This window comes from Cebus imitator, unplaced genomic scaffold (assembly GCF_001604975.1).
Source record: "Cebus imitator isolate Cc_AM_T3 unplaced genomic scaffold, Cebus_imitator-1.0 Scaffold20, whole genome shotgun sequence".
Classification (NCBI taxonomy): domain Eukaryota; kingdom Metazoa; phylum Chordata; class Mammalia; order Primates; family Cebidae; genus Cebus; species Cebus imitator.
In genome coordinates this window covers 7,181,534-7,191,486 of record NW_016107335.1, presented here as the reverse complement: position 1 = coordinate 7,191,486, position 9,953 = coordinate 7,181,534, and the positions used below count along the sequence as shown (strand labels likewise).

Sequence of the window (9,953 nt, the reverse complement as noted above, 5' to 3'; positions counted from 1 at the left end):
CTGACAGGTGTGGAGAGCTGACAGGCACTCAGAGCTGACAGGTTTGTGGAGCTGATGACAGGTGTGAAGAGCTGACAGGTGTGGAGAGCTGACAGGTGTGGAGAGCTGACAGGTGTGGAGAGCTGACAGGTGTGGAGAGCTGACAGGTGTGCAGAGCTGATGACAGGTCAGTGTGCTGTCCCACTGGTGCTGGGCTGCTGAGGCCTCAGGACAAGGCTGCCCACTGGGAAGGTAGGGGGTACGCAGAGCTGACAGGGGTACTGAGCCTTGAAGGAACCACTTGCTTGTGGGTCCACCTTAGGTTTCCTGCTAAGTCATCAGCCCCCAACAAGAGCTAAATGCAAGTTTTCACTGCCAGACATTCACCATGTGACTCATAAGTGCAGCCAGAGGAACAACTTTGGAGTTGTCAGAGGGTCGAGTTTGAGCTCCAGTTTGCCATGTACTGGTTATGCAATCTCAGTAAATTATTCAAATTCATGGAGCCTCAATTTGCTTGTGTAAAAGGGAAATCTCCCAGGATCATCATGAGAATTAAAATAATTAACATTCATGAAATTGCCACACCTGGTGCCAGATGCCTAATAATCAACAAATATTTACTAAAATATGCAATCCAGACAGCCAATAGCAGTGTAAGAGGTAAAAAAAAGACAGATCCTTTAAGAAATTAAGACGCCTACCTGACTGCATTAGGAGTCACCAACTGAATTTACCTATGAGAGCTGAACACAATACAAAGTAATGCATGAAACAAAAGGACATGCATTCACCTTCCTTAGGTCCAGGCTGAGTCTGAGAGGGGGCGGCTGGCAGGGGCGTGGTGAGGCTGGTCTGTGGGGCATCTCAGAGGAGGAGGGGCCTGAATACTTTTAAAGGAAGAAAAAGGTCTATAGTTTGAAAGAGCACGGTGAGGGAGTTGGATAAGTTCAAGATGGATTCCATTAGTTAACAGCTGAGCCGAAGTAAGAACACAAAATTAGAACCTGCATTTCCAGGGGTTCCTAGTTATCCAACACCATCAAGTGATGAGGTCAAGACCAGGCATCTCACTCTTGTTGGAAAGGCCAATGCCTGGGGCACAGGACTCAAGAGTTTGTTTTGCTAAAGTGCTGATTTTTCATTGCACCCTGGACAGGAGCTGAAGAGAAGCCAGACCTGGGATATCAAAGACCAGGCTTAGAGACTGGGTCTGCCCAGCCTCAGCCCATCGGCCTCCCTGCCCCTCCACCACCCACCTCACTCTCAACTTAAAAACACCAGGCTAGACCTCAGGACGCCTGGCTTCTCTTCCCAGCTCAATCCCTTTGTGGCTTTAGGCAAAAAAGATGGAATATTTTAGCTTTTTAGTTATGTTCCCTGAGTGAATGTAACCAGAATCCTCAGTTTCCCCTTTATAACTGTTTGCCTCTCTCAAGGCCTGCTGCTGGGCTGAAAACACACACAAAAACAAACCAAAAAGTACCACGTGAGATTCATCTAGTCCTTGGAAATTTCCATGTAAGCTGGGGAAGCAGCTGGAAGGTGAGAAGCCCCCCAGATTTAAGAGGCCCACAGTGCCCAGGGCATGTGGAGCCCCAGGGCGCCAGCTTCCTCTCACTGTGTCTGTTTCTGACTCTCCCACAACCCCGCCGAAGCTTCCCCCCTCACCTGACTCTTACCTAGCAGTCCCTGAATTCTTGATTTCTGTTTTGGGGCCTCCTGCCTGTATCCCTAGGCCTCTCCCCGTCTTTCGGCACCTACAATCCGTACCGCCGTGATGCTGCATTCCCTGCTAGCCCAGGCTTCTTCAATTGTTTACTATCACCTAGTCTCTCCACCTGGGCTGAAAATTCAGCTGCCCAGAATCAAGCCTCGTGCTTCCAGTGCAACCCCCAGCTCACTCCCAATCACCAGGACTCAAGGACCCCAAATCACAGACTTGAAGAGGACAGACAGCCTCTGGCTTATGGAAGGCAATTGTAAGGCAAAAAAAAAAAAAAACAAAAAAAAAAAAAGAAGGGAGAAAAAAAAAAAAAAAAAAAAAAAAAAAAGGACGTGGCTTACTCAAAGTGCCATGCGTCAGTGTCAACGGAGGGTGAGAAGAGGGGGGCGGGTGGGCTCTGAATCTAGCGCTTTCCAGCCTGCAGCTCTACTTGTGGCTGCAGATTCACTCAACAGTTAGGGCCTCTGCCTCCCAGAGTCCCCTCCTCTCTCTACCAAACAGCGGAGACAGCCAGCGAGGAGGCCATCTACCATCTTCTCTTCCTTCCCTTCCTCCCTCCCCACTCCGCTCCCATCTGCTTCTTCAATGGGCTCCCCACAACTTCAGCAAGCAACAAGTAAGCGTTGGGCTCCACCGTCCACAGGAGGCCAAGAGACCCTTCAATGCGTATGGGGTCCAGAGTCCCCAGAAAACCGTGGGCCATACCCAAAGCCCCCACGTCATCCTGAGTGTTTTCCGTTTGGGCCAGATGTAATAAGGATGACTCAGGAAAGGCAAGGCCTGGCAGAGAATGACAACTTCGCTAAGATTTCAGCTCCAGTAAGGGAAGTTCAAGCCAGCGTGGGAAGGTGGGGAGGGGACTCTGCGACCAGGACCTCGCGTGTGCGGCAGCTCTGCTCAGCCTGGCAGCTGAGGAGAGACAGACTCAGAGAGGAACGGAGCTGAACACGCCCACACACGTTCCACCTACACTTGTGATTCTCTTTAAATCACCAAGAAAGTTATGTAAGGAGAAAACATACAGCTCCCGTGGAGAGAAGAAACATTTTGTTCAGCCTTGGGGTATCTGACTTAATAAGAGGCTCCTGGAGAACAAAGCGACAGTCAGCATCAGCCTGGCACACCACGGAGACAAAGCATGGTGAGGGGGAACCACACACCCAGGGACGCACAAGCACCACGCATTCAGAAAGCCAGCTCCCGCAGCTCTGCTTACTCAGCCCGCGGGGTCCCGGAGGTCTTCTCTTCCAGATGCTAATAAGCAGTGCAGGCTTGTAAGCTGCTGGGTGGCAGGATGCGAGTGACAGGGACAGGCGGCACTCCCAGCTCTGACAAATCCTGCTGCCTCACTCGAAAGGTCCACCAGAGAAAGGGTTTCCTAGCCCCTTCAGCACAGGCAATTTCTAGGGTTCGGCTGCGCTCCAAGCTGCTGCCACTGCATCTCTGCAACAGATGGGGACCGGGGCTGGGTGTGTTCCCAGTCCCCAAGGCAGCGCAACAAGCGGCTGGCAGACAGCATGGGCTGGCCTAAGACGGCGCAGGCAACGGTCTTGGTGGCTGGAGCTGGTTTGCTGCTCAAAACGCAGGCAGAGCTCGGGCAGATTCCCTCGTTAACGGGACTGCAGCAGACTCTCATTCCCACCTGTGTCAGGGGCTGCTGGGGAAGAAACTCCTTACCACACGGCAAGCCAGCAGGAGGGAGGGCTGGACCGGAGCTTTTAAAAAGACAGGCAGCAGGACTGAGGGAGGCAGGAGCAGAGGCCGATGATGCAGCAGTGGACAGTTCTGGGCTCCAGGTCCTCTGGCCAGCACGACCCCTGCTCTGTCCCTATTCTCACTTCAGGCAAAGGCTTCAGAAACCTGAACTCCCCGGGGATTCCTGTACTTGGAGTACAAATAACGCGTTTTTCTTCCCCACCTGGCCAGAATGATGAGTATGGCTTTACAAAAGGCTCTGCCAGTGAAATCCCCATTTACACCCCTCTCCCCCAACTCCAACTAGACGGCCACAAGCATCATCCAGGAGACAACAGAGTCTCTGCCTGTATCAGCCATGTCCTTCATTTTCTGTATTCTGATGCTTTGACATCTGGGGCCTTGATGATCCTGGAGGGACTGGCCAATTCCTGGGGATAGTAAGTAACTCACCTGTGAGCTCGCTTTTCCTATGCAAGCCAACTCACACAGACCCTTCCCCTCCTTGCCTCCTCCTGGGGGCTCTCACCCCCTGGGCCACCACCCACTACCCTCATCACCAGACAGCTAGGGACAGTCCCTGTACCCACAGTCCCCTGAAATTATTCACAGAAACCACAAGAAAGGCTCTTGCCCACATTTCCCCCTTGCTCCCTCTGCCTCCGCCCAGCCCCGGTGCTTCCCCACGTGGCAGGGGTGTGCCAAGCCTCCTGCTTCCAGGGATCTCTCAGTGTCGTCAGCTCCTTCCTTTGTGACACTCATTCCTGAGTCTGCATGTCTTACTGTACCTGATTACAACAAATCCCAGGTGCCCTGAAAACAGGCTCTAAGGATGTCCCAGCTGGTGTGGCAGAAAATGAACTGGAATTGTTAGAAGAAAACGAAGGTAACCGGCGGGGCGCGGTGGCTCAAGCCTGTAATCCCAGCACTTTGGGAGGCCGAGGTGGGCAGATCACAAGGTCAGGAGATCGAGACCATCCTGGCCAATATGGTAAAACCCCGTCTCTACTGAAAATACAAAAATTAGCTGGGTGTGGTGGTGCGTGCCTGAAATCCCAGCAACTTGGGAGGCTGAGGCAGGAGAATTGCTTGAACCTGGGAGGTGGAGTTTGCAGTGAGCCAATATCGTGCCATTGCACTCCAGCCTGGTGACAGAGTGAGACTTTGTCTCAAAAAAAGAAAGAAAAGAAAAGAAGGGTTCCCCATTTCAGAACCCCACTATGTCCCTCATTAAATAAAACTTGTTCAGAACTTGGACTTCTCAACAATGGAGGAATTGCTTTCACAGATAGTGAGTGACACGTTGCTGCAGGTATTCAAGAAAAGGAGGCTTCTTCCGGGAGCCTAGGACTCACAGGTTATGATTTAGTGGGCAAACGGGCTGTTCAGGTAAGGTTGGTGGCAGCATAAGGTGGAAAGAGATGAATGTGGGTGACACAGGCAGGAAGGCTCTGAGAGGGCACAGAGGACTGGCGTGGCCGTCACCAAGTCTTGTGGACAAAAACGCAGCTGAGTCAGCTGGGACTCTGGGGGATTCTATCGGCGTTGGAAGTCTGCAGCTTTCTTAACATCACTTTCAGCCCTGGAGGTACCAGGCAGTCACTGTCCACCCAGGCGTCCACCCTGAGACCTGACAAGTCACAGGCCTGGAGCGCTATGGCCAGATTGCTCTGGGAACTCACAAGCCTGAGCCATGGCCTCACCTACCTGAGCGGACACTGGTTTTTTGTCTGTAGAATGAGCCATGGGTTACATGACGTTCCTCAAGGTCCCTTTTAGACCTAAGCACTAATGTTCTGTGTCCACAACCCAGGTGCAAGTCCTGGCTCAGGCATTTCTCTGAACCTCAGGTCTTCCTCTGAAAAAGCCCGCAGAGTGGGCACACTTGCTTGACACACCTCCCGGGGCTGCTGTTGGGATGGATGAGCAAGCGTCAGGACAGAAATAAGCAGCATCTTGGTATGTGCGGGATTATTCTGGAACCAGAGGGCAGTGCTCACGGGAACCTGAGGGTTAGCAAGAAGCTGGCGCCGTTTGGCGGGGAGGGAAGGGCCAGCCTCTTGCAGCCTGCAGCCAGCCCCCCGGGCACCCATGCCAGTGGTTGGCCAGAGATCCAGCCAATCTCAACATTTTCCCCTGCTGCTTCTGGAACTTGCCTTGCTTGTGAGTGAGGCAAACAAGCCCGGGTGAGCCGGGCTTGTTTGATTTTCTGTGTGCTTTATTCCAAAGCACACCCACAAGCCTCAGGAAAAAAGCCTAATTAGTTTTGCTTGGAAAAGCTGGAAATGTCAGGGAAACAGGCACCATCATCCAAAGGATTCAAAGGTTTGCTACGCTCAGAGACCAGCATCTGGGAGTGACGTATGGGGCTGATGACGCTGCAGTGCTCACGGCGGCAATTCCATGTCTCAGGGACCCGGAATCATTCATTAGAGATTGAGGAGCATAAACCACTCGGCTCCCACTTGCAAGCTGCCAGCCGCAAGCACAGTCACCATCTGCACCTGCATTTCCTCTCGCTTCAGGAACCTCCACTGCACCCCACATGTAGGTGGCTCTGTGCTTCCCACCTACTCTCCCTGGAGGGCGGAGTCAGCTGTCTGGAACACCAGAGCCCAGCAGATCACAGATCCCTAGCATAGCCTGAAGACCACTGTTGGGACACGGGGCTGGCATCAGAATCAGAAGCGGAAAGGAAACACCTTCCTGAGGCACATGCCCTCTGACTTACCGCTCTCACCAATTCATCCTCCCAAACTCTGTTTTTCAGGGCTCTTAGCACCCTCGCCAGACAAAGCAATAACAAAACAGAACCAGGAAACCTTCACTAGCTCCATGCCATCTACAAAACAAACCCTGCTTCTCCAGCAGGGGCTGCCAGGCCCATAGGAGCCAATCCACGGTTGTCCTTCCATGACTGCAGGGTTCCCAAGGCTGCCAGGCCTCAAAGCCCTGGGGCCCCCAATGCAGGCACCCTGCTGACCCTCCAGCTTGGCATCCCTAGAAAGCCCAGCCCTGCCCCTGAGAGTCCTTCCCTGGCACCTGTGGGTTATTAGGAGGCGCCTCTCCTGGAACTCATTTCTTAAGTGTATTTTGAGCGCTGAGTATTTTACATATCCTATCTTGACCTGCACAAAATATTGTCTATTTTATCGACAAGGAAATTGAGGCCCAGGGAAGTGGGGTCACAAAGATGACTGAACACCCAAGTTGCAAAGCCAGGATTCAGTCACGGCCGTGTTCCCCTCCCCAGCCTGGCTGCTCGCCTTTATTTATTCGTTGTTGCTTATTTTTATCATCTAGTTTTTCTACGGCCCATGGTTGCTTATTAGTTATTAAATTACTTCATAATTACTTACCTAATTAAAAATAAGAGGGGCTGGGTGCAGTGGCTCACACCTGTAATCCCAGCACTTTGGGAGGCTGAGGTGAGCAGATCATGAGGTCAGGAGATCGAGATCATCCTGGCCAACCTGGTAAAACTCCGTCTCTACTAAAAATACACAAGTTCGCTGGGTGTGGTGGTGCGTGCCTGTAGTCCCAGCTCCTGGAGAGGCTGAGGCAGGAAAACTGCTTGAACCCCAAAGGTGGAGGTTGCAGTGAGCTGAGATTGTGCCACTGTATGCCAGCCTGGTGATAGAGCGAGACTCCATCTCAAAAAAATTAGTAAATAAATAAATAAGAGGAAGACGCTCACGCACCGCAAGTGGAGAATCCCCTTTCGCAGGTCCAGCCTATAGCATCCGAAATAAAGTCTGCAGCAAGACGGAAGGGGTCGGGCACCATCTGAGTGTGCAGAAACAGGCTACTGTCAAGTGTGTTCTGATGGAACCAGACGGTGGGGCCGCGTGATATTACATAACAAGTCAAAACAGTGACTTCAAAGAATCACCCATGGCAAATGTGACAGGAAAATCTCAAAAGATGCATGGCACTGCCCGAGGTGTGTAAGTGGCCTAGAAAACGAGACACCCATGAGCACACGTGTGTCAAAGGCATGGCTCCAAGCCCCACCCCCGAATAACAGACCCAGGTTTGATTTCCCAGCATCCTGGAAATCTAGCACAAATCCTTGCCAATCCCATGTGGCCTTCAGCCCTTCACCTCAAAGTCAAATCCTGCCTGCCAAGCTCATGCCCCTGCTACGAGGCACTGCTGTGCAGGACTGTACCGCCGCTGCCGGACCCCAAAGCCGTGTGTTCAGAGTCAGTCGCAGCAGCAGGCCAGCAGGGCAGCTTGCAGAGGGACCATCCGTAAAAGGGCAGATGGCAACTGCCCTAGGCAGAGACGCTGGCCAATAAAGCCCATATTCTACCCACCCACCCCCACCATTTATGTGCCAGTGCTGTCCCTGGCCACACAATCCTGCAAGTTCTGTGCAGGGGAAAGCCAGAGGCCAGGGCAGCTGAAACAGGAGGGAACCGCTGGGCTCAAGGCCCAGCCTCACTGACCACACTTTATTTCACTTGGGAGCCGGCGGCTGGGGAGATGGGGCATAGCACGGCCCTGGCTGGCGCCAGTGTCTGAGATCAACTGGGCCCAGTGGGATGCGGCATTTTACAGTGTGGCATTTTACTTCGGAGCCCCATTCCCGTGCCAGCTTGAGGCTGGTGCCCTGCACTCATGGACTCTGTGCAATATGCCAGGTCCTGTGGTTGCGTCTGAAATACCCCGACTGGGAACCAGTGTGCCTAAGAGGGCTGCTCTGCACCGTCAATGTCCTTGTTGAACCTGCAGCAGAAGGCTTGTTAATCAGGTCCCTGGCGAAATGAGTGGTGTGCAGACTGAGTCAGAAGGCTGGCACAGGCTGCAGCCCCCTTGGATAAAGAGACAGAGAATCTGGCCGGCCCACAGCCCACCCATCTGCAGCCCCGGTGAGCTGGACACAGTTGATCTGCATCCTCCACCTCCAAGGACCCGGCAGCTGCGTCTGCTCCCAGTTGGACCAGTCCTGCCCGTCCTAACACCACTGGGTCCTGCTCAGAGTGTGTCTGCCGGACAGCAGCGTCGAGACTTCCTCTGAGCTACAAGAACAGGTTGGACCTGCTGCCTAAAATCGCCCGTAGGGACGTGGCAAGCCCTGCTCTAGGACTTCCTTTTGTTGTCAGAGACCACCCGTCCCAAGGCTGTCAGGGGGACATGCAGCCTCCTCCACCTCCAGTCGCTAGAGACCGCCAGTATTCACCAAAGTAACCAGACGTCTGCTGAGCAGCTGAGCTGAGATTAGATGAGCTGAGAATAGTTCGCCACCCTGCCCCTCCTTGGGACCTCCATCCGGGTAGAACTAGTAGTTCTAAAACTGCAGGACTGCAAAGACATTTTGAGTCATTGAGACCTTGTGTCCTGATTTTAATGGAGTAGAACCAAAACCCAACCACCCCCTGCAAAGGATAGCAGTTTCTCTGTCTTTCAAGGCCAAGTCTGACCACCTGCAGGTCTCTCAGAGACTTGGGCTGCTGTCTGGAGCCTCATGGGTAGAAACTGCTCTCAGGCCACTGGGGTCCCTGAGCATCAAAAGTGGGATGGGCCCCGAAGCCCTCTGTCCACAGAAGTGCCGTGTGTACTGAGTGTGCACGTGGGTCCTGCGGTGGCTGACTTGTGTTTGGAGCACGTCACCTGCCCAATAGGACCCACCTCTACCAAATAAGCCAGCAGGTTTATCAGGTCTATCAACGCTAAGTCATATGTGACCAATCAGTAAGTGCTATGCCCAAGGTCACACAGCTGCGTCCTGAGAGGGCCAAGGCTGACACCAGGTGCTCCTGATTTTACCCCAGCACCTGATAAGGAAGAGATAGGCCTGTTGACTGGGAAGCTGGCAGAGACTTTGTCCCGTGACCCCACAGTGACTTCTCCAACTCCAGTCTGAACAAGCCCGACGTGTGCAGGGGGCAGAAGTGAGAGGAGGAAGGACTTGCCTCCATGCTGGCAGCTGGAACCTTTTTCTAAAAGATGCTGCATGCCATAAGGAGCACCGAGGGGCTTAGGGTGGATTCACCATGGACAGGCTTAGGTGTCGGTCAGGGCTGCACCGCTCCCAAGGACTTCTCTGACCTCACTCCCACCCCATCACGATGACTCCCCCACACCCACTGCCGTGGGCTCCTTTGACTTCCATGACTCCGATGCTTGGGGCCCGGCCCCTGTGGCTTCTACAGGCCACACCCCACTCGGAACGCCACACCGTGCTCTCCAACTGCATGTCCCCCGCAGGGTCAATGGCTGGTCAAGGGACGAGTCCCTCGGACCTGAGAAGCAGGAGCCGGTGCCTGGAGACGAGCACCACCTTCAACAGAAAGAACTCGGCACTTGGGAAGCCCCCATGTTCTTTCCTCTTCCATTTCCTAAGCAACAATAAGCCAGACTTCTGTCCTAACACTGAGGCCACACCGTCCTGGCAGCTCTCAGTGACCCAACACCACTCCCGCTCTGTCTCCCAGCACCCCCTCTCCCGGTCAACGAACATTTTTAGGACCCCCCTTCCACATCCCCTCACCCCCGTCCCCGCTGGCCAGGTGCCTGACTCATGCTGCATTCCTGCGACACAAGAAAA

At 53.5% G+C, this 9,953-nt stretch overlaps 1 protein-coding gene across 5 annotated transcripts in view; it reads right to left on the bottom strand.

The window, feature by feature from the left end:
• PRKAG2 (protein kinase AMP-activated non-catalytic subunit gamma 2) overlaps positions 1–9,953 on the bottom strand; it is a 330,166-nt gene that overhangs the window by 264,122 nt on the left and 56,091 nt on the right. Inside the window, exon 1 of one of the 5 annotated variants that reach the window (XM_037735547.1) lies at positions 2,922–3,452. The exons of 3 other annotated variants lie outside the window; for them this stretch is intronic. The gene's annotated coding sequence lies outside the window, so the exon portion shown is untranslated. Of the gene's footprint in view, positions 1–2,883; positions 2,902–2,921; positions 3,453–9,953 lie in introns of those variants that run through there. One more of the 5 variants, XM_037735549.1, reaches the window with a different exon arrangement.